This window comes from Bufo gargarizans, chromosome 5, assembly GCF_014858855.1.
Source record: "Bufo gargarizans isolate SCDJY-AF-19 chromosome 5, ASM1485885v1, whole genome shotgun sequence".
In the NCBI taxonomy this organism is placed as follows: Eukaryota; Metazoa; Chordata; class Amphibia; order Anura; family Bufonidae; genus Bufo; species Bufo gargarizans.
This window is the reverse complement of record NC_058084.1, coordinates 492,352,084-492,377,557: the sequence shown is the minus strand read 5'-3', so window position 1 is coordinate 492,377,557 and position 25,474 is coordinate 492,352,084. Positions and strand designations below refer to the sequence as shown.

Here is a 25,474-nt window from a genome sequence, read left to right as displayed (position 1 = left end):
TGTTTTGCGTGTTGTCAGACAGAGGGTTTTTGTTTTATATGTCTTTTGTCTGGAGTTTCCTCTCTGGCTCTTCGTGTCCTCGTTTTATAAACAAGATTACTTTATTCTTTTTATGTGTGAAATGTTCTCTTTTATGTCTTTGTTCCAAGGCTGTGTAATACAGTTGTAATTGTTAACCAATTAGAGCCATAGAAGACAAGATAATGGAGAAGAGCTTACTGGAGTTGTTGAGCATCTCATTTTTGTAGTGGGTACAGTGGGTAATAGTGACTGGCTTTCAGTGCTGGTATTTAGTGGATCACCTACTTTTCAATCCAGGCATAATGGTGTCTGCAGAATATGAGATACTCAGTAGGAATCAATCAACCAACCAACTTATTTTTGTAAAGGGGTGGGGATGAAGTGCTTAACTAATCAATTTTTAAGCCAGGTTTTGATGTAAGGTTGCTATTGTCCCTTACACAAAAGAAAAATCTGGACCCTTAAAGGCAAGGTTCAACTTTAACCCTTAAACAGGTTACCTAGATCTCTCAGAATATCGCATACCCTGTGACCCATACCAGTGTCCAGAATGATGAGGATCAGAGCTGTACATTGATGACATGTCCCTTTGTCTTCTGGCTCACAACCATATTTATCTTCAGTATGTACAATCCACATCCAGTTCTATGCTGCCGAGCACAGATCTGGATTTTATGCAGATGCGTGTGGCTGTTCCGCAAATTATAGAGCAGATCCTATTTTTGCAGATGAGAATATACTCCTTTCTAGTGATGGGAGTGAGAAGACGACAGCCTGAAATACGGACACGGTCATGTGCATGAGTCCTACATCTGGGGATCTACAGGACTGTAGTCAGAATATCCAATTCATTTCAACGGAGCTGTAATGCACATGCAGCCCTGTTGCTGTGAGTTGAACAGTCTGACAACAGTCTAGAAGATTTCATGATCTCTTAGTCAGAAAATAACGTACACCAAACTCCTTAATTTCGGTGATCCATGGAGCTTACAGATCACTATTGATGACATCTTCTGACAGGTCTTAGATGTTGAAAGATGCAGAGATACAAAAAAGTATATAATGTAAAAATAAATCAAACAAAAAGAACACAGATGAATTTAAGTTTATGTCCATTACTGAGCCCCTGACTGAACTGGATAGGCTTGTGTCTATTTTCATGTTTGTTATGTATTTATATATGTAGACAGATGACAGAAAGGAAATTACAATGAGAGGATGAGTGAAATTACATTGTGAAGCAAGTGTTAATGAAGACAGAGTTAAAATGTAAGGAATAGTGATCAAATCGTATGGATGCTGCCATTTCTTCTTTCGGCAACAGGAGTCATCTATGGAAGTTTGCATACATCTGTGCTAGGTCAGCCATTTACAATGTACGCAAGTCTAGCTGGTTGTGATTTACCACTACTACTAGACAGTTCTAGGATCCCAGTTTTGCTCATCTTATCTAGTAATGGTCACAACTTAGTAGGGTACTCGTCTTTCTCAGTGGCTTCAAAGTGTAAGATCTTCTTAGTGACCTTCTTATCTTAACTGAGTGGTAGAAATTGAGCAGGCCGCTTGGATTGGTGATGAAACACTTTCCAGATTGCTAAATAAGTTGCTTTCCTGTTATTCCAACCATGGGAGTTTAAGTAAGAGATATATACATGCACAGTTCTTTATGAGTTGATCTTGAGGATAATAAGAGAAACTCCAAATAGAAGACTATAACAGTCTGGTAATTGGCCTTGTCTAGAAATCATGGAATCCTTTTAAAGATCTCTAAACAATCATTGATTTTGACATAGCACTACTTAATGTACCATGGTCTGATTGAAGGAAAGCCCTCAAAGACTCAGGATAAATTATTATCTAAATTAAAGGTTTTAGATGTAATAATGGTCATGATTTTGGTAGTTTGGTAGTTCACAATTTAAAAAATGGTATACTTAATGTTATGTACACCTCTGCAACAAAATGTTTGTTACTGTTATACATATAAAATGTAAAAAAAATAATAAGCAACCTTGTAAATATCTGCTTTAAAAATGGTGGACCGTTTTGTGTATGCCTCCATGGTAACTACAAACACACCCTGTGTTGTCTGATCCTGCAGCTATTTATTTCCTATTTCTTCCTAATATACATTTGGTAAATTACCAGGGATAGAGATAGTATGACTGTGGGATCAGACTAAACATGGTTTGTTTGAAGTAGGTTACCATGGGGATGCATAGACCTGCATATCAACTGTAGACACAAAATGATGACTATTTACTGTGTTTTTTTCATATTAGAATTATTGGTGCAAAAATGAGTAAAATATGTACAACTGTTTCCCTTGATATTCATGACTCCTCAGTATTCATTCCACTCATTTTACTGCCAGACAATTAAAAGTGCTATGAACAATTAGAACCAGTTGTATTTGTGCCTTTTTCTTCCAAAGGTCACCCATTTAGCTCAAATGTATTTTGAATCATGCTGTCTGCCTGTAACATGCATGCTCTGTATCAGCCTTTACACTCCCCAAGCCCACTGAGGTAGCTCTTTCTATCCAGGCAAGCTATGGCCTCCTTGCTGTCTCAGCTTCTCTCTGTCCACCCATAAAGTGCCTGTTCACTCACCCTAGTCTTCACCAATGACTGTCAGCCTCGTGGTACTTTAGGTGCCTTCCCTCATGGGATGGTGCCTGAGCAATAGGTTCCTAGTCCTCTAGTATTCTGAAAAGGTGTACTGTATTTCGTGTCTACCTGTCTATTGACTTCTATTAACCCTCTTCTTTCTGACCTGTACCTGATCACCATATTGACCCTTTGCTATCTGTCCTGACCTAGGCCTGTCCCTGAATTTGGCTTTGCCTGTCCCCTCGGTGCCATGTTATTCTGCTGTCAACCAAACTGAGACTACTCCAGGAGATAGTGGCCTGGTGGTTCCTCTTCAACAAAGTCCCAATCCCTGTATAAGTGTTAGGCCTCATGCACACGACCGTTTTCCGGTTTTTTTCGCGGACCCATTGACTTTCAATGGGTCCGTGGAAAAATCGGAAAATGCACCGTTTTGCAGCCGAGGCCGTGATCCGTGTATCCTGTCCGTCAAAAAAATATGACCTGTCCTATTTTTTTGACGGACAACGGTTCACGGAGCCATTCAAGTCAATGGGTCCGTGAAAGAACACGGATGCACACAAGATTGGCATCCGTGTCCGTGATCCGTGGCCGTAGGTTGCTTTCATACAGACGGATCCGAAGATCCGTCTGCATAAAAGCTTTTTCTGATCTAAGTTTTCACTTCGTGAAAACTCATTTCCGACAGTATATTCTAACACAGAAGCGTTCCCATGGTGATGGGGACGCTTCTAGTTAGAATACACTGCAAACTTTGTACAAGACTGCCCCCTGCTGCCTTGCAGCACCCGATCTCTTACAGGGGGATATGATAGCACAATTAACCCCTTCAGGTGCGGCACCTAAAGGGGTTAATTGTACTATCATATTCCCCTGTAAGAGATCAGGGCTGCCAGGCAGCAGGGGGCAGACCCCCCCCCCTCTCCAGTTTGAATATCGTTGGTGGGACAGTGTGCCCCCACCATCGCCCCCCCTCCCTCCCTCTATTGTAATAAATCGTTGGTGGCACAGTGTGCCCCCACCATCGCCCCCCCTCCCTCCCTCTATTGTATTAAATCGTTGGTGGCACAGTGTGCCAACCACCATCGGCCCCCCTCCCTCCCTCTATTGTATTAAATCGTTGGTGGCACAGTGTGCCAACCACCATCGCCCCCCCCCATCCCTCTATAGCAGTAACATTGGTGGCAGTGTGCGGTCTCAGTAGAAGATTCATACTTACCTGCTTGCTGCTGCGATGTCTGTGAACGGCCGGGAGCTCCTCCTACTGGTAAGTGACAGTTCTTTAGCAATGCGCCGCACAGACCTTTCACTTACCAGTAGGAGGAGCTCCCGGCCGGACACAGACATCGCAGCAGCAAGCAGGTAAGTATGAATCTTCTACTGTTGTACTATTGCTAAGTAACCATGGCAACCAGGGCTGCAGTAGCGTGCTGGTTGCCATGGTTACCGATCGGAGCCCCAGCGATTAAACTGGGACTCCGATCGGAACTCCGCTGCCACCAATGATGGGGGGGGGGGAATGGGAGACCGCACACTGCCACCAATGTTACTGCTATAGATGCTATAGAGGGAGGGGGGGGGCGATGGTGGTTGGCACACTGTGCCACCAATGATTTAATACAATAGAGGGAGGGAGGGGGGGGGCGATGGTGGGGGCACGCTGTGCCACCAACGATATTCAAACTGGGGAGGGGGGGCTGCCCCCTGCTGCCTGGCAGCCCTGATCTCTTACAGGGGAATATGATAGTGCAATTAACCCCTTTAGGTGCCGCACCTAAAGGGGTTAATTGTGCTATCATATCCCCCAGTAAGAGATCGGGTGCTGCCAGGCAGCAGGGGGCAGTCTTGTACAAAGTTTGTAGTGTATTCTAACCTGAAGCGTCCCCATCACCATGGGAACGCCTCTGTGTTAGAATATACTGTCGGATCTGAGGTTCACGAAGTAGCTCATATCCGACAGTATATTCTAACATAGAGGCGTTCCCATGGTGATGGGGACGCTTCAAGTTAAAATATACCATCGGATTGGAGAAAACTCCAATCCGATGGTATAAAAGAACTCCAGACTTTACATTGAAAGTCAATGGGGACGGATCCGTTTGAAATGGCACCATATTGTGTCAACATCAAACGGATCCGTCCCCATTGACTTGCATTGTAATTCAGGACGGATCCGTTTGGCTCCGCACGGCCAGGCGGACACCAAAACGACTTTTTTTTCATGTCCGTGGATCCTCCAAAAATCAAGGAAGACCCACGGACGAAAAAACGGTCACGGATCACGGACCCACGGACCCCGTTTTTGCGGACCGTGAAAAAAAACTGTCGTGTGCATGAGGCCTTAAAGGGTGAAAACCGAGAGACTGTGAGGATAGCACCCTTAGGAGTAGCCCCAAGTCAGATCTGTTCAGTTGACATAGTGGTTCCATACCCACTAACATTATGTTTCTAAATGTAGGCCATAAAGCCACTGGTTTTAATGTCCTGCCATATAGGAGGGGAAGCACCACATGTGGGTCCATTGTAACACTCTAGCAGTCTTTTTTCTAGAAGGAAGTCAATTTCTCTCTGCCTGATCTACAGGTGAAACTCGAAAAATTAGAATATTGTGCAAAAGTCCATTTATTTCAGTAATGCAAATTAAAAGGAATTGCATTAATGCAGCTTAAAATTTGAATTTTGTGAAAAGGTTCAATATTCTAGGCTCAAAGTGTCACACTCTAGTCAGCTAATTAATCCATACCCCCTGAGCAAAGGGGACCTCAAAATTGTGACTTTGGGGTTTCATAAGCTGTAAGCCATAATCATCCAAATTATAACAAATAAAGGCTTGAAATATCTCGCTTTGCATGTAATGAGTCTCTCATATGTTAGTTTCATCTTTTAAGTTGCATTACTGAAATAAATGAACTTTGCATGATATTCAAATTTTTCGAGTTTCACCTATATGTGAATATTTCCCTTCTACAGTAGCCTCTAGTATTTTAAATCATTTTAGGCATTGTATGTAGCATTAAGTATTAGTATTTTGTTGTATAATGTTGTACTTTGAGCTCAGAAATGATTTAGCATTTTACATAACATTAACCAAAGTTTTAAACATAGGTTTTTAGAACATTGTTTCTACTCGTCTTTCCCAGCATTACATATGCTTATTTTCTTCTAACGGTTGTACTTATTACAGTCCCCCATTGTCATTGTCACTGCACTTTGTGATCAGTCATAGCATTTATGATGGAGAGTGAATGATTCTTTGTGACAAATGTTGGTCTATGCCTCTGTCTTATCCATATTCAAAAAGAGGAAATTGGCATTGTACAGGGAAAACATTTGTGAAAATATACAATAATTTTTTCTGTCACTTTATATTTTAATGGATCACTGTAAGTAAGGTTTCATGCATACAACCGTGTCTGTTTTGCGGTCCACAAACAGTGGATCCTAAAAGTAAATATGGATCCACAAAATAATGCAGATGGTTCTGTGGCCATATTCTTACTTTTTGCATAACGGACATGCAGATTCTGAAAGCACACGGATGACCTTCGTACTTTCCACATCTGCATGTCCATTCTGCAAAAAAATTGAGAAAATGTCCTATACTTGGGGGCAAAATGGGGACCACGGCCCCATTGAAGTCAATGGGTTTTCATGTGGTTTCAACACAGACGGCATCTGTAAATTGCAGACTGAAGAATAAATCTGGTCATGTGCATGAGGCCTAAGATTCACTGCACACCCTAAAATATTCAGTGCATTGAATCTATTGCCTATGGATTTTTTTTGTGTTTTCCTTTTGATGAGTCAGGGTCTAGTACTAAATTCATGCCACTGAGAACCTCAGTGGGGTATGACAGGTTAGTTTGGTGAGGTATATTGTATGTCAGTCCCTTACTGCTCATACTCAGCAAAGTACTAGGGTGACATAGTGTTTTGTATCCAGGACTTGGCTGAGGTGTTTATTACATAGTTATAGTTAGCGCTGCAGCGGAGCAGACGGTGCCGCTCATACACTATATGTGATGTACAATGGGAGACAGTGGGTGGTATTTTGTAACCTTGTGCACATTTTGAAACGTACACTGGCTTTTTACCTCTCATGCTGAGTCTGTGATTTAACAACCATCTGCAGCTATGCTAGCATTTTCCCATCATTATATCTGTCTTTAACATGGTTCCTGGTAGTTAAAGGAGAGCATTTGATCCTTCAAATAAAAAATGGTACATCAAAGGGAAATCTAAATTTGTATTTTACAGTTGATCCAACAGTAAAAATGTGCTCGTTTCCATCCTTCTGTAGCCTTATTCTCCCTCTGTCTCTTCTTCTTCTTCCTCCTCATCATTGTCATTATCTTCTCCCCCCCCCCCTTGTCCTTTGAATTCTGTTTCCTTCCTTGTCTCTTTCCTTTGCTTTCTTCTTAACTTCTGTTTAAACAGCTAATCTTCTTCTTTTTTTTCCTCTTCCAATCTTTTGTTCTTGTCTTCTTTTTTCTACTTGTCATTTTCATTCTTCTTCATTTTCTTTTTCTTCCTCCTCATTTTTATTTTTTACCACCTTCTTCTTGGACATATTTGGACAGCCAGTGGTATACATAGAGAAGTAAGGGCTCCATAGCAAGGATCAAACCAGGCCCCCCACACAGGACAGAATGGTTTCTGCCGAGACCCTTTTCAATGACCATTTGGCCATTTTTCCACTGCTTCATTTGCTAAAAGTTGTTCCTTTAGAGTGTAGAGTCCTGTCCAAGTTTTCACCTCCAGCAGAAAAGGACATAATCCCAACTAATACTGGGCCCCCTCTTGCCCTGTGCCCCATAGCAGTTGAATGGCCTGTCGCTATGGTAGTTACGCCCCCTGTAGACAGCTTAGAAATATACCAGGCAGGCAGTGGCCAAATTCATCACAGTGGCTTATGCTGCATAATGGATTTGGTGCATCTTGTTAGACATGATAGACACTCTTTCTTACTTTACTTCTTGCAAAATAACTGTGGAGCCCCAGTTATGGGTCTTCAACACAGAGAAAGCCATATATCTTGAAAGGAAGGAAAACCGAGCAAAGGGGTGTCTCCATTACAGAGTTCACCAAATCCACCATATTAAGTGGCCCCTATGATCAAGATCTATGTCAAGATGGTGGATTTGGTGATCTCTGTAATGGAGACACCCCATTGCTCGGTTTATCTTCCTTTAAAGGATATCTGGCTTTCTCTGTGTTGAAGACCCATAACTGGGGCTCCACAGTTATTTTGCATATTACTGTTTCCCAGGGAGCTCTGCATTTTGGATTGCTGTGTTGAGTCTCTTAAATGAGGCTCCACTGTGTTTTCCTTCGCTGGTCTCCTTAAGATCAGCTATTGTTTTGTTTACTTTACTTCTTGGTTGGCGTGCTTTAGATAAACAACACAATTTTGCAATTTAGTACCTTTAAGTCATGCCTAGAGATGTGAACTGTTATTCATGCAGCTTACAGCTTTTTTTATTTGAGTCCTAATGGAATCACACATAATTCTTAGAAATTTGCTCATCATTATTCATGCCCCTTTTTTAAGCCATGTTCCTTATAACTAGTCATTTTTCAAAACTTTGAAGTGAATATCAAAAAGTGCTACAAAGCATCTGTCAGAAGACATGTATGCCAGTGTATTTGGCAATAAATTTATTGCATTCTTCATTATCATCGTCATTATGATCTTTCTGCAAACCATTTATTCAGCAGAGAAATAGAATTGTCCTATATTTAAATTGAAAAAGTATGCACCATTAAAATTGGAGAGGGTAGTTGGTGACAATTGTGCCTGAGTTATTAAAACAATTTGGTCTTGGAATAAATCTGGTACACTTAAAATTGACTACATTTTTTTTATGCTAGCTATGAGCAGCTGCACATCTGAGCCGCTAATTTGCCTCTTTTAACTTTTACACCCACTAGTCTCTCTTTTTTGGAGTGAGAAGATAACTGTAGCAGATTTTGCACAATTTTAGATCCAACATTTTAACCTGCAGTTTCTGCATAAATCAAGCATCAACGGAATAATAAATGCAGGCCTTTGTCTTCTTTGTACTTCTTCACCTTCTTCCACTTTTCTTTTTCTTCTCCATTTTCATAATTTATTTTTTGTTTTCTTCTCTATTTTTTCTTTGTTTCTTCCTTTTTTTTTTTTTTACTTTCTCTTTACCAATCTTTGTATTATCCTTCTATTTATCTTTCTTCTTTCTTGTCATAGTCATCTTTCAATTTTTTTTTTGTCCTTCTTGTTCTACTTTTCTTCTCTCTCATCTTCTCTTTCCTTCTATTTTTTCTTTATTGTGCTTTCTGCCTACTGTTAATCCAGAAAACAGACATTTCCTGTCTCATATAAAACCACAGAAAATATACAAAAAATAAAAATAAAATAAATTATATATATATATATATATATATATATATACACATAGAAACATAGAATGTGTCGGCAGATAAGAACCATTTGGCCCATCTAGTCTGCCCAATATACTGAATACTATGAATAGCCCCTGGCCCTATCTTATATGAAGGATGGCCTTATGCCTATCCCATACATGCTTAAACTCCTCCACTGTATTTGCAGCTACCACTTCTGCAGGAAGGCTATTCCATGCATCCACTACTCTCTCAGTAAAGTAATACTTCCTGATATTACTTTTAAACCTTTGCCCCTCTAATTTAAAACTATGTCCTCTTGTAGCAGTTTTTCTTCTTTTAAATATTCTCTCCTCTTTTACCTTGTTTATTCCCTTTATGTATTTAAAAGTTTCTATCATATCCCCTCGGTCTCATCTTTCTTCCAAGCTATGCACAAATGTATCCTTCCTTAGATTTACTTATGTTGCAAGTAAAGATGAGCAAATTTCATATTTTGAAATTAGTTTGCGATTCGTTTACTGGTAAAAGCAGAATTGTGTTATGGATTCCGTTACCGCGGACCATAACGCAATTCTATAATGGAATGCATAACGGAATGCCTTTAGAGGCATTCCATTATGCATTCAGTCATAATAGAAGTCTATGGGCTGCATAACGGATTTGTCCCATTTCCGTTATGCAGGGGTGTCCTCTCCAGAATGCACACACCCTAATTCACAATAGGCTATGGCTGGTAACCTTTGGGTACTTAAGGCAGATGCGGCAAGGTGCCTGAGCAATAGGTTGTCTAGGTTGTTAGTTCCCTACAAAGGTGTGCTGTATTTGTTTGTCTGCCCATGTACTGACTTCTACCTGCTTACCTGATTCTGACCCTCCACTGCCTGACCTGACCTGTACCTGATATATATATTGACACTTGACTGACTTCCCTGACCTTGGACTCTTTATCGGATTGCTCGTACTCTGCCTGCCCTTGGTCTGTCCCTGACTATAGTTTTGTCTTTTCCCTTGTTTCCCCACACTGGTGTCTCTGACCTTCATAGATTAGCAATAAATCACACAAAAACTACTCCAAATGGTAGTGGCCTGATGGAAATCCTGCAGTTAAATCCAAATCCCTATATAGGGTTTAAAGGGTTAAAACCACAGAACTGCTATGATAATTTCTTTAGAAATAGCCCAAAGCCAAATCTGTTGGTTGACACAGTGGTTCTACGTCCAATGCCATAACAACCATTGTCAGTATATGAAAGAAATCAGGGCTAGAAATGATGGAATATGTTGGCCATAAAGAACAATTATGTTCCCCCAATTCTCCCTACTCTGTTGATCTATAATTCTGGTCAGAAAACTTTGATTTTTCCCTTTTTCAAATGTGTTTTACATTTGTCTGATCATCTATTGAATCAGCTATAGAAAACCAAACTAATCAATGAGCTGACCAGATTAGGTGGGAAAGGACACAACAAATGCTAATTGATGCATGAGTAATGCAACTGTGTAATGAAATCCCAGCAGTCCTGAGAATGAAACGTGTTTCATGTCTGTTCTCATTCATTACACAGTCATTGGATATATTGGAATATTCAGACAAAAGACATTGCAGTTCTCATAAGCACAATATGTATTACATTTGTGTGGATCTCAAAGTTGAACTAAAGTCGGCATATAAATTGTGGTACTAACTGGGGTAGATTTCTAAGCTAAATGTGGCCGAATTGTGACTCAGTATGCAACAAAACTGGTGTACATGCCATGCAGGGATTTCTCTAGGTATGTAGATCCAAGGCTTGGGCTCTAAATTAAAGGGCTTCTGTCACCCCCCCAAAAGTCATATTTTTTTTAGGCTTATTAAAATCCTTATACTGCGATTTTTCAATATATAGTGCTCTTACCCTTTTGTGTTGGCTAGTTTCTTTAAAAATGGCACTTTTATCATATGTAAATTACCTCTCTACCAGCAAGTAGGGAGTCTCTCTCCTTTAAAAAAAAAACGCCCCCCTCCTCCTGCTGATTGACAGGGCCAGCGAGCGCTCTCCTCCTCCAACTGGCCCTGTCTGCAATTCAAATCCCGCCCTGCACCTCATTCGGCGCAGGTGCTTCCTCAGCACTTCCTCAGTGCGCCTGCGCCGATGACATCACCCGAAAGAGAAGACGTCATCGGAGCAGGCGCACTGAGGAAGTGCTGAGGGAGCGAGCGTCCTTCTCTAAGAGCGCCTGCGCTGAATGAGGTGCAGGCGCGGGATTTGAATTGCAGACATGGCCAGCCGGAGGAGGAGAGCACTCGCTGGCCCTGTCAATCAGCAGGGAAAGGAGGAAAGTGCCATTTTTAAAGGAACTAGCCAACAGAAAAAGGTAAGAGCACTATATATTGAAAAATCGCAGTATAATGATTTTAATTAGCCTAATAAAAAAAAAAAGACTTTTAAAGGGTTAAAGAAGCCCTTTAAAGGCATATTGCCCTGAACCTCTGACCAGAACTTGTATATCTTTACTTCCCTGCAGTTTCTTTAAATGCCTACATTGAGCCACCGGGGCAGGACTGCCAGACGGCTCATGTGACATTAGCCAGACACACATTAAACCTGTCAGCAACCCCATTGTGTGCCTGGGTAAAATGTACTGAAAACACCCAGAAGCCTTAGTCAGGCCTAGCAGACAAGTAGATTCTGGAGCTGTTGCCTGTCCTGCTCACCAGTGCTGAATTGTAAAAGGCCTTATGGAAATGGTGTTGTCATCCAAGCAGCAGCTAGTGCCAGTCCATGAAGCAGAGAGAGGTGGTAGCGAATGAAGGAAGTTTCATGTGAGTCCACCTTTTTTCATATAGGTTTATAGGACCTGTCTGTATATTATACTATATAATATACAGTGTGTGTGTATATATATATATATATATATATATATACTGCCTGAAAGAGCCATGTATATACTGTGAGTAAAAGATCTGTATATATACTGTGAATAGAGGCAGTGTGTGTATATATATATATATATATATATATATACAGTTGTAAGAAAAAGTAGGTGAACCCTATGGAATTATATGGATTTCTGCACAAATTGGTCATAAAATGTGATCTGATCTTCATCTAAGTCACAACAATAGACAATCACAGTCTGCTTAAACTAATAGCACACAAAGAATTAAATGTTACCATGTTTTTATTGAACACACCATGTAAACATTCACAGTGCAGGTGGAAAAAGTATGTGAACCCCTAGACTAATGACATCTCCAAGAGCTAATTGGAGTGAGGTGTCAGCCAACTGGAGTCCAATCAATGAGATGAGATTGGAGGTGTTGGTTACAGCTGCCCTGCCCTATAAAAAACACACACCAGTTCTGGGTTTGCTTTTCACAAGAAGCATTGCCTGATGTGAATGATGCCTTGCACAAAAGAGCTCTCAGAAGACCTATGATTAAGAATTGGTGACTTGCATAAAGCTGGAAAGGGTTATAAAAGTATCTCCAAAAGCCTTGCTGTTCATCAGTACACGGTAAGGCAAATTGTCTATAAATGGAGAAAGTTCCGCACTGCTGCTACTCTCCCTAGGAGTGTCCGTCATGTAAAGATGACTGCAACAGCACAGCACAGACTGCTCAATGAGGTGAAGAAGAATCTTTGAGTGTAAGCTAAAGACTTACAAAGGTCTCTGGCATATGCTAACATCCCTGTTAGCGAATCTACGATACGTAAAACACTAAACAAGAATGGATTTCATGTAAGGATACCACAGAGAAAGCCACTGCTGTCCAAAAAAAAAAAAAAATTGCTGCACGTTTACAGTATTGCAAAATATTCTGTGGACAGATGAAATCAAAGTTGAGTTGTTTGGAAGAAACACACAACACTATGTGTGGAGAAAAAGAGGCACAGCACACCAACATCAAAACCTCATCCCAACTGTGAAGTATGGTGGTGGGGGCATCATGGTTTGGGGCTGCTTTGCTCCGTCAATGCCTGGACGGATTGCTATTATCGAAGGAAAAATGAATTCCTAAGTTTATCAAGACATTTTGCAGGAGAACTTAAAGGGAACCTGTCATGTGGATATTTGATTATAATCTAACTAATTATATACAATCATTAACTACTAAAAAGTGCCTTAGATGTATTCACTTACTGGTGTGACAGATGGTTACCTCATAATATACACACAAAGATTCCGCATGCTAATGAGCTAATTGGAGTCCAGCGTGATGTCATTGAGTCCAGCATATATTTAATTCAGAGCTATAGCCATTCCCCTGCCCACCTGCTGCTGATTCATATGGAAAATAACTGTCAATCAGCAGCAGGTAGGTGGGGAGAGTCAGGAGCTTATGAATATTCATGACTCATCATTATCAGCTGGAGCTTTTCAATACAAGATGTTGGCAGATTGACTGGGTCAATTAAAGAAAGTGACCCAGTATTTTGCTAAGAGAATCAGTCACTTATTTATGTTGCCCTTAGTTAGGACACCATACAACTGGTGACAGGTTCCCTTTAAGGCCATCTGTCCACCAGCTGAAGCTCAACAGAAGATGGGTGTTGCAACATGACAAAGCATAGAAGTAAATCAACAACAGAATGGCTTAAACAGAAGAAAATGCGCCTTCTGGAGTGGCCCAGTCAGAGTCCTGACCTTAACCCGATTGAGATGCTGTGGCATGACCTCAAGAAAGCGATTCACACCAGACATCCCACAAATATTGCTGAACTGAAACAGTACTGTAAAGAGGAATGGTCAAGAATTACTCCTGACTGTTGTGCACGTCTGATCTGCAACTACAGGAAACGTTTGGGTGAAGTTATTGCTGCCAAAGGAGGTTCAACCAGTTATTAAATTCAAGGGTTCACATACTTTTTCCACCTGCACTGTGAATGTTTACATGGTGTGTTCAATAAAAACATGGTAACATGTAATTATTTGTGTGTTATTAGTGTGTAAATATTAAGAGTGCAGGAGATGTGTAAATACTACGAGTGGAGGAGATGTGTAAATACTACAAGCGGAGGAGATGTGTAAATATTAAGAGTGCAGGAGATGTGTAAATACTACGAGTGCAGGAGATGTGTAAATACTACAAGCGGAGGAGATGTGTAAATATTAAGAGTGCAGGAGATGTGTAAATACTACGAGTGCAGGAGATGTGTAAATACTACGAGTGCAGGAGATGTTTAAATACTACGAGTGCAGGAGATGTGTAAATACTACAAGCGGAGGAGATGTGTAAATACTACGAGTGCAGGAGATGTGTAAATACTACAATCAGGGGAGATGTGTAAATATTAAGAGTGCAGGAGATGTGTAAATACTACGAGTGCAGGAGATGTGTAAATACTACAAGCGGAGGAGATGTGTAAATATTAAGAGTGCAGGAGATGTGTAAATACTACGAGTGCAGGAGATGTGTAAATACTACGAGTGCAGGAGATGTGTAAATACTACAAGCGGAGGAGATGTGTAAATACTACAAGCGGAGGAGATGTGTAAATATTAAGAGTGCAGGAGATGTGTAAATACTACGAGTGCAGGAGATGTGTAAATACTACGAGTGCAGGAGATGTGTAAATACTACGAGTGCAGGAGATGTGTAAATACTACAAGCGGAGGAGATGTGTAAATACTACGAGTGCAGGAGATGTGTAAATACTACGAGTGCAGGAGATGTGTAAATACTACGAGTGCAGGAGATGTGTAAATACTACGAGTGCAGGAGATGTGTAAATACTACAAGTGGAGGAGATGTGTAAATACTACAAGCGGAGGAGATGTGTAAATACTACAAGCGGAGGAGATGTGTAAATACTACGAGTGCAGGAGATGTGTAAATACTACGAGTGCAGGAGATGTGTAAATACTACGAGTGCAGGAGATGTGTAAATACTACGAGTGCAGGAGATGTGTAAATACTACGAGTGGAGGAGATGTGTAAATACTACAAGCGGAGGAGATGTGTAAATACTACGAGTGGAGGAGATGTGTAAATACTACGAGTGGAGGAGATGTGTAAATACTACAATCAGGGGAGATGTGTAAATACTACGAGTGCAGGAGATGTGTAAATACTACGAGTGCAGGAGATGTGTAAATACTACGAGTGCAGGAGTGCACCAAAAAGTCTAGCACAAAATAATAGTCAAAAGTAATTCAACTAAGGGGATTACTTAAAGGGAACCTGTCACTGGGATTTTGGGTATACAGGTATAGAGGACATGGGTTGCTAGATGGCCGCTAGCACATTCGCAATACCCAGTCCCCATAGCTCTGTGTGCTTTTATTGTGTAAAAAAAAAACGATTTGATACATATGCAAATTAACCTGAGATGAGTCCTGTCCCTGACTCATCCCACGTACAGGACTCATCTCAGGTTAATTTGCATATGTATCAAATCCGTTTTTTATACACAATAAAAGCACACAGAGCTATGGGGACTGGGTATTGCGGATGTGCTAACGGCCATCTAGCAACCCATGTCCTCAGCTCTATACACAAAATCCAGGTGACAGGTTCCCTTTAAGAATAAAAAAAAAAATGTTTTATACATTTTATTATAATTTTTTTAAGGCAGCTAGCAGACATGAAGATGCAATCTATTAATGGTTTACACAGATGCAGTCGAGCTAAACTTGATGGTTAACGGATTAAGTAGAAAATGGCACACAAAAGTTAACTAACTCAATGGCTTTTGTCACACGATGGCAGAAGAAAACACTGTGACGTGTTATCAGAGTCAATTTTAGTTTGGCTACATCTGTATAATAGACTTTATCTGTAATCTGTCTTGGCTGTCAGTGTAATGCTGACAGGACTCCAAGCTTATAGCAGGGCCTAATAGATCTACAAAGAGGACAGTCCTGGAGGCCTTCACTATGCCCCTAGCTTCCCTGACAACCCATCAGCATCCCACAAATACGTTGCAGAGGGAGGGGGATAATGGGGGTGACAGGATCTGGAATGCTTTTTCTCTGATCCTAGCCATTGCATCAGAGTGCTGGCGCTTTGTTACGGATGTATTAATTGCTGATGCTCAGCTCCTACGCCTCTGCTATCACTGCGCAAGTCATATACAGCAAAGTGCACTAACCCTTTGGTGGCTGTGGCGTATCTATATATGGAGTACATCTGTTGAAAAGATTGTATATTTTTGTTAAACTCCCAGCACCACACTGTTTGAAGGGGCAGCAGCACTCAGACAAGTGCCATAGCCTCTTTATTGTATACCAGTCAAAGCACCATACATTGTATGGCCATGTGACCAATGAACATGATATCATTGGTCTAGGAAGAAGCCGCAAAGCTCACTTGATTAAACAGATGATCCGCAAGGGTGCTGGTTGTTAGACCCTCACCAATCAGATATTCAGGATCTATATTGAGGATAGACCAATGAAATTTAAATGACAAACAACTGCTTTAAAAACAATTAAATTATAGGTACAAATTACTGAAAAACATGCACATTGCGGGCACAGTTATGTGAAATGACAGTATAGTCTTATATGCAGTTACCTATATCTGAAGCATAGCAGACAGGACAGCTCATCGTGTATTGTGCTATGGGACACAGCAGGTGGTACTTTCTAACCTTTTCACAATTTGTGCATATTGTAAAGGATATACTGATTTGTTTCATCTCATGCTGAGCTTGTGATTTAACAACTGTCTGTGGCTTTTATACCATTTTCTTCTCATTACATCTGTCTGTCATAGGACACTGATCATTTAAAGGAGAATTGTTTCAATCCCTTAAGGGCGCACTGACTTAAAATAATCCGTCATGCTGAACATAATTTCTAATCTGTAGGCAACATTTTACAGAAGCAAGTCGATATATCATTTTGGATAACAAATTTTATTAATTTAAATGTAACCTCTTTCTATGTTTAGGAGTCCGGTGGGAAGTCCTACTTAATTATTGACTATATATGTATGCACATTAAGGCTAGTTTCACATCTCCGGCAGCAATTCTGGCAAGCTGTTCAGGCACGGAATAGTTTGCCAGAATTCTCCAGATCCAGCACAGCCGGATGCAACTGGAATGCCCGCCAGCTCCGTTAACTATAATGGGTTTGGCAGAGTAGTGGTCGGGCTCCCTCCTTTCTTTCTCCTTTTACCCGCCTGGACTCTGGGCCTCTCCGGATGTCCCCTTTCTCACTTAGGTTAAGAGTTTGAAGTTAGCTTGTTACTATATATGCTGCTTACTATTTCTTATGTGCTTATATACACATATTACTACATGTTGGAAGCACAATCAGCGTTCTTGGTCCCTCACTATATATTTGTATGCAGGTTTACAGTGGGGTAGGGGCGCAAACATAGTGGAAGGTATAACCTTCTTATTTCGCTTGATTGCAGAATTATTTATACCCTTTGTAACAGTCACGTCCACACACACACAGGGGGAAGGATAGTGACCACTGCGCTCCACCCTCACCCCTGGCCCTGCCTACTTGCCTCACGAGTCCTGATGACAGGGGACAACTGGACAACAGTCCCTTACTTAGGATATGTGCAGGGAAAACAAACAAGACACGGAACGTGAACGGACCGGGTCAGAACCAAGAGAGCTACGCAGTACAAAGGGTTAAGCAAAGAATGGTCAGGAGAAGTCGGGGTCAAATACCAGGAGAGTAGAGAAGTACCAGAGGGGTCCGCAAAGAGTAGTCAGGTGGGAGCTGAGGTCACAATACCAGGACGGATGCGCAGTACAGGAGGAGCAGGCAAAGGATTGTCAGGGAACAGGATCAGATGAGTATTCAGTAGTACAACCAGGAACCTAGAATTACCAGGCAACCTGTGGCCAGCAGGCTGCTTGTATTTATAGTGGGGTCTGAGGGGCATGTGACGTGGCCAGCGCCACATGACCGACAGACAGGTCGAGCACCGAGTGATCAGCTTGGCGCTCAAGGCAGACCTAGGAGCAGGGAGCCTCCTGAAGCTAAGCGGCAGGTCTGCATCTGATGGGAGACAGAGTGCGCCTTTGGCGCCCCGTGACACCCTTTGTGTTTTCTGTGTTTTCATTAGTCCATTCTGTGACCCATGTGGGACCAAATTTTTCAGGTACTTGTTTCTCCACATATTCCCTAATGGCTAACCTCCATGTTATTTCCCACAATGTCAATGGTCTCAATGTACCATAAAAGTGCAGGCAGGTGTTCAATCTAATTTATAAACAACAGGCTGACATTATTCTCTTGCAGGAGACTTTCCCAGTGGTATCAATCCACATATACATCCGCTTCCAGAGGAGTTTCAATTGCGATCAAGAACTCTATCCCATTTAAACTAGTGAAATCATATGTAGACACAGAAGGTAGACTTCTAATTTTACAGGGACTACTGTATAACACCAAAATAACCATAGGTAATTTATATGCGCCTAACAAGAAGCAAATACCCTGGATCATTTCATCTTTAAAAATACTAAAGGACTATGCGGAGGGCGTGGTGCTCTTGGAGGGAGACTTGAATGTAGCCCTTGAGCCTCCTATAGATGTCTCCACTTCGTCCTCTAGGTTCTCCCTTAGACAATGGAGAAAATTGAATATAGCCTTGGCAGAGGCTCATCTAGTAGATATGTGGAGACTTACACACCTCACCGACAGGGATTATACCTATTTATTACTACTTGTTTCTCTTGGAATCATCCAAGCACCTTAATAAGTGGCACGAACTGCGGGTCACACCACTGTCTCATCTTCCCCTATGTTACGTGCTGGCCAATCCCCTGTCGAAGGCACAGGCCCGGGTGCCTCCCGCCAAGTACCTGGACCTTTGCAAGCACCATCAGCGACCACATCCACTTCTGTGTCCCAGTACAGCATCCAAATGTCCTTACCCCAGGCCTTTGAACGCAAGCAAAAATACCCAGCCACCCACCCACCCACAGGCCATAGCACTAAATGCGCAGCTTTCCAAATTACTGGCCCTCGAAATGTTGCCATTTATGCTTGTGGACACTGAGGCCTTCCGCAGCCTGATGTCAGCGGCCTCCCCGCTTTACGTAGTCCCCAAGCGCCACTATTTTTCAAGGTGTGCCGGGCCCGCTTTACATCAACATGTGTCCCGTAACATCACACGTGCCCTGACCAACCCAGTTACTGGTCCACTTGACCATGGACACATGGACAAATGCATTTGGCCAGGGACGCTACATTTCCCTGACGGCACACTGGGTGAATGTTGTGGAGACCGGGAGCGACTCGTACCCTGGGATGGCACAGGCCCTACATCGATCAGGGTTTCCGCCAGCACCTACATTAGTGGCTCCAACCCCCACTTCTCCTCCTCCACTTCCACCTCCGAATTATCCACGTGCAGCACCAGTCAGTCATCAGTCGGGAGCTGGAAGCAGTGTAGCACTGCAGTGGGGAAGCAGGACCATGCTGTGCTGAAGCTGATATGCTTACAGTACAAACAGCACATCGCCGCAGAGCTGTGGCAGGGGATAAGAGACCATAATGAGCTGTGGCTCTCGCCACTCAACCTACAACCAGGCGTGGTTGTGTCTGATAATGGCCGTAACTTGGTGGCGGCTTTACAGCTCGGCAAGCTCACACACATCCCATGCCTAGCCCACGTGTTCAACCTTGTGGTTCAGCTGTTTCTCAAAATCTACCCCAATTTGCCTGAGCTACCGGTGAAGATGCGCCGCGTGTGTGCACATTTCCGAAAGTCATCGACAGCTTCAGCCGGTCTGTCAATGCTGCAGCAGCGCTTGAAATTGTTGTGCAACGTAAGCAGGCGCTGGAACTCCACGTTCCACATGTTGGCCAGGCTTTGTGAGCAACAGAGGGCAGTAGTGGAATACCAACTGCAACATGGTCGTCGCCTTTCCAGTCAGCTTCCGCTATTCACAAGCGAGGAGTGGGCATGGATGTCTGACCTCTGTGAGGTTTTAAGAAACTTTGAGGAATCAACACAGATGGTGAGCGGTGATAACGTTATTATCAGCGTAACCATCCCAATTTTGTGTCTACTCAAACTATTGCTGCTCACAATTAAGGACTACGCTTTGCATGTGGAAGAGGTGGAAATGGGGGAAGACATTACACAGGGTGATAGCCAGACCACCCTCAGTTCGTCTCCTCAGCGGGAATTTGACGAAGAGGAGAAGGAGGAGGAGGAGCAGGAGATGGTTGCCTCCGCTACAGAGGGTCGTACCCATGGAAGTTTAATTCTATCTGTTCAGCGAGGGTGGGCAGAAGAGGAGGAAGAGGATGAGGAGATTGAGAGTCAACCTCCTGATGACGACAGCAAAGTCTTGCCAGTTGGTACTCTGGCACACATGGCTAACTTCATGTTAGGCTGCCTTTCCCGCGACCCGCGCTTTATACGCATTTTAGACAACACGGATTACTGGTGGTTCACCCTTCTGTACCCCCGCTACAAAGAGAACTTCTCATCTCTTATTCGTCTGGTGGAGAGGATGAGCAAAACAGTGCAATACCAGAAGATCCTTGTTGAAAAATTGCTCCAAAAATTTCTAGACAAGGGGAACAGGGGTAGACAAGGGGAACACACAGAAGTTCCAACACAGGCAGGGCAACACTCTCCATAGCCTGGGAAAGTTTCACACCAGCACCCTCACCCTGATCCGTGGCCTAGTGTCACAAGGAGGGAAAATGTTTGGAAGATGGTGAATGAGTACATAGCAGACCGTGTCAGCATCCTTAATGATCCCTTAGTGCCTTATAACTACTGGGTGTCCAAGCTGTACATGTGGCACGAACTGGCGCTCTACGCCTTGGAGGTGCTGGGATGCCCTGCCCTCAGCGTTTTGTCTGAGCGGGTATTTAGTGCTGCTGGTGGCATTATAACAGATAAGCGTATCTACTTGAACGGAAAGGAAGAAAGATCCAGCACCTTGTTTTTCTTGCTTGACGTTTATTCCACAAACCAAATGTACAGCGGTGATAGAAACCTCCAAAAATAAGCCCCAGTACGGCCAGTTGACCGTACTGGGGCTTATTTTTGGAGGTTTCTATCACCGCTGTACATTTGGTTTGTGGAATAAACGTCAAGCAAGAAAAACAAGGTGCTGGATCTTTCTTCCTTTCCGTTCAAGTTTATATGCTTGGGTCTCATCCCATCCGTGCACTCTTAAAACTGTTGATGCAGGTGAGCTGGACTTTTACTATTATTTGTTAGATAAGCGTATCTGCCTGTCAACTGAAAATGCTGACAGGTTGACTCTCAAAAAAATGAACAAAGCCTTGATTGACCATGAGTTCTCGACTCCACCAGAGGAAAGCTGATGAACATAAAGGCACTTTAAATGTTTTGTTTATAATGTACTGAATACACTGTGTTCCTATGCACCCCTTCCACCACAAACAAGGGTATATGGTTGAATCTTCCTTTTCTCATCCTCCTTCTCCTCTTCCATCATATCAACACATGCTAATTCGTCGCATATAATGCCTTCGCATATATAATTGTCCCACGGAGGTATCAGTAGGAACGAGTGTGACGTCACACGCTTTCCTTGTACACAGCTGCTCCTGCGCACGCGTCTGCCACCGACCGGGTTGGCACGTGAAATAGCAGTTGAGCCGAAGATTACAACATCCCGCAACAAGCTCCTGGTGCATGCCCGCATAGAAGGACAAGGAATTACAACATTGTAAGGTAGGAAACTATGCGATCATACATGCAAATTTAAAAGGAACTTGTGAGGAAGGATACACACTGCCTGAATTTATTAATACCAGCCTGCGCAGATATACTATTAACATATATATATATATGTATATATATATATATATATATATATATATAAATATAAGCCTTCACATATATGCCATTCGCATATAATGTTTTATAGGATCAGCTCAGCTTTGGGCCCTGGTATATAATTTTTTTAGAGGGTCAACTCACCAGCAGGCCCTCTCCTACAATGTTTTACAGGCAGGCCCTTGCATATAATTTTTTTGAAGGTCAGCTCACCAGCAGGCCTTTTCATATAATGTTTTACAGGGTCATCTCTCCAGAAGGCCCTCGCATATAATGATTTAAAAGGGTCAGTGTCACGGATGTTGTAGGGGAGAACACCAAAAGACAACAAGAAGGAAGGGAAAAGACACTAGGCCTCACCGCTAGGAAGGAAAAAGGTTACCACCTATAAAACCCTGCTCCTGTTCCCGAACCATTTCAGTGGTGTTTGCATCAATTTCTGATCTTTTCCTATGAACCAGGCACTCGGGTTCTCCCATTGACTTCCATTATACTCATTTTAAATATCTGGAAATTCAGGAAATAAATATCAGGAAATGCTGAGTAATAAGTAATGGGAGCTGAGCTGCAGTAACATAGCATAGACACTATACAGGGTATAGAATGGTCTGATTTTGGCTCTGTAAACTGTGTTAGTTCCAGTGGCCTTACTGGTGAGGGTGCCAGGTGTTAGACCACCACCAACCTAAGAATGGGTTATCAATATTCAAGGCATATCTCTCATGTACACCTGGGAACTTCCTATAGCTATGCTCATGGGTTGCAAGTCTGCACAGTGTTTCATGTCTCAATGTGGCCTTGCCTGGTACTGGATCTCAGCCAAGTAAGTACACTAGAATGTGGCTAAATACAATATTAAACAAACCCTACGGTCACAAGTACTGTGCTTTAACAGACAAAATCAACATTTTTTTTTTATTTCAGACAATGCCATGACAACTTATCCCCTATCTACAGGTTAATTCCTGAGCAGCATGGGCTGTCCACCAGGACTACCGCCAAACACTAGAACAGGGGTAGATCTTCCCTATTTAACCTGTTACTGAGACAGGGCGTACAGGTATGTCCTGATGTCCTGGTACTTAAGGCTGGGGCGTACCTGTACGCCCTGTGTATTTCCGATCACCGCCGATCGGAACAAGGTGTCTGCTCAAATCATTGAGAACATGCAAAATAATTGTGGAGCCCCAGTTATGGATCTTCAACACAGTGAAAGCCAGATATCCCTCAAAGGAAGGAAAACCGAGCAAAGGGGTGTCCCCATTACAGAGATCACCAAATCCACCTTATTAAGTGGCCCCTATGTCAAGATCCCGCTCTTTTACAAGCTTTAAGGATGTGACGGGGAAGACCTAAGCCAGTTATCCATCCACAGACAGCTGTTTTGGGGTGTTGCCCCTCATCAGTGTGGAGTAGGATTCTGGCTAACCAGGAGCAATGCCTTGGAGACTACTCAAACAAAACAATGGCTTATCTTAGGGAGACCAGCTACAGAAAACACTGTGGAGCCTCATTTAAGAGCATCGCCTCAGCAATCCAAAGGGAGCTTTGCACTTTGGATTGTTGTGTCGAGACTCTTAAATGAGGCTCCACTGTGTTTTCTGTAGCTAATCTCCCTAAGATCAGCCATTGTTTTGTTCAAATCATTGAGAAGGCACCTTGGTACAATGCCCAGGGGGGTCCTGTGACCCCCCCTATGTTGGCGATCGCAGCATTTAGACCTGCGGTTTGCTGCGTTTTCGGGTTAGTCGAGTCTCTGGTGACCCGATAACCCGGAATAGGACGGTGATCGGTGGTGTGATAATACACCACCAATCACCATCCTGCGATCCTGAGAGATGGCGGTCACGCCACCTCTTAGGATCGCTTCTGATTGGCCGGCTGGATAGGTGGACGGGCGCAGCGGCAATTTTGAATTGCCAGAGCTCCTTATCCCGCTCATACAGGTCCGTGGAGCGGGGGAGAGAGGAGCTCGGCTGTATTGTAAGATTTTTTTGTGCCATCAGCACACATCAGTGTATTTTGGAGAGGTAGGGAGAGGTAGATTAGGCAGGGATAGTGAGGGAGTTTTAGAGGGAAAAAAAAGTTTTTTCTATTGTGTTGTAGCACCGGATCGGGTGTCTGGGGTCTACAGCACTCAGCTATGTCTGGGGTCCACAGCACTCAGCTGCAGTTTGTCCCCCCCCCACACACACACACATTTATTTGGGGCGCAAGTGGGTTTTTTTTGTATGCGCTGACTGATGCCCACCCCACCGCTGATCAGCTTTGTACCGCTGATCAGCGCGTTTGAATATATTTTTTTCTTTTTTACACTTTTTGGGATATTCAATTTTTTTTTGTTTCTGCTAGGTGTAGGGCAACGTACGCGAACACCTGTCCCCCACACACATGCACACTGAATAAAGTTTTTCACGCATGCACACACACACACACACACTCCCCTATGGCCCGTCGGATGTTCTCGGCCAAGGAGGCATACGCCCTGCTTGCCTCCGAATCCGAGAGTCCCAGTGAGGATGAGGATGCCCCAGTTTCCTCTTGTCATCCGTGTCCTCCTCATCATCTAGCAATGATGATGAGCCCCCAAGGCGGCGGAGATGCTGCCAGGCGGAGCAAGGGGACCGCCATGCCAGGGACCGTGTGGCCCACACTAGTATGAGCAGCTCTGGACCTCGTACTAGTTTTCCAGCCCACCAGATAAGTCCACCCGAGCCCCCTACCAGTGAACTTGTCTGGTGTACCACAGAGCATTTTGAGCCTGTGAGTCCTGATTTTGTTGGCAAAGCATAAATCCAGATTCCCACAGTGGGCTTCACTGAATATGATTATTTGAGTCTTTTTTTCAGTGACCACTTTGTGAATCTGATGGTGGAGCAAACGAACTTGTACGCCCAACAGTTCATTGCTCAACACCCGGGCTCCATTTTGGCTAGGGCCGGTGGCTGGACTCCGGTCAGTGCAGCTGAGATGAGGACGTTTTGGGGCCTCGTGCTGCACATGGGCCTAGTAAAAAAAAACTGTCAGGCATTACTGGAGTGGGGAAGTCCTCTACCAGACCCCACTTTACAGTACTGCCATGACACGTACCCGGTTTGAGGCCATCCGGAAATGCCTGCATTATGCAGATAATGCAGCATGTCCCCCCTAAGGTGATCCCGCCTATGACCGCCTGTACAAAATTAAGCTGGTCATAAATCACTTTGGGACCAAATTTTTGGAGGCCTATGAACCTGGAAGGGAGGTCACGGTTGATGAGTCTCTCATTGCTTTTAAGGGGAGACTCATTTTCTACCAGTATGTTCCCTCTAAGCAGACGAGGTTTGGCGTGAAGCTGTACAAACTTTGTGAGAGTACCTCAGGGTACACTTACAAGTTTTGTGTGTACGAGGGGCGAGATTCCCGTATTCAACCCCAGAATGTCCCCCCACTCTGGGTGTTAGCTGGAAACTTGTGTGGGACCTTATGCACCCAGTGCTAGATAAAGGTTACCACCTGTACGTGGATAACTTTTATATTAGTATCCCCTTATTTCAGTCGCTCGCCGCCAGATCCACGTCCACTTGTAGGACCGTGCGGAAAAATCAATGCGGCCTCCCTACCCACCCCCTCCAGGTACCTATCCCCAGGGGTGAGATCCGTGCCCTTACCAGTGGAAATCTGTTGCTGGTCAGATATAAGGACAAGAGGGATGTCCTTGTACTGTACATAATTCATGGTAATGGCATC

At 43.2% G+C, this 25,474-nt stretch overlaps 1 protein-coding gene across 2 annotated transcripts in view; it reads left to right on the top strand.

Moving 5' to 3' along the window:
- The window catches only part of SYT3 (synaptotagmin 3), a 318,843-nt gene that overhangs the window by 3,274 nt on the left and 290,095 nt on the right, over positions 1–25,474 (top strand). The gene's annotated exons all lie outside the window — the stretch shown is intronic.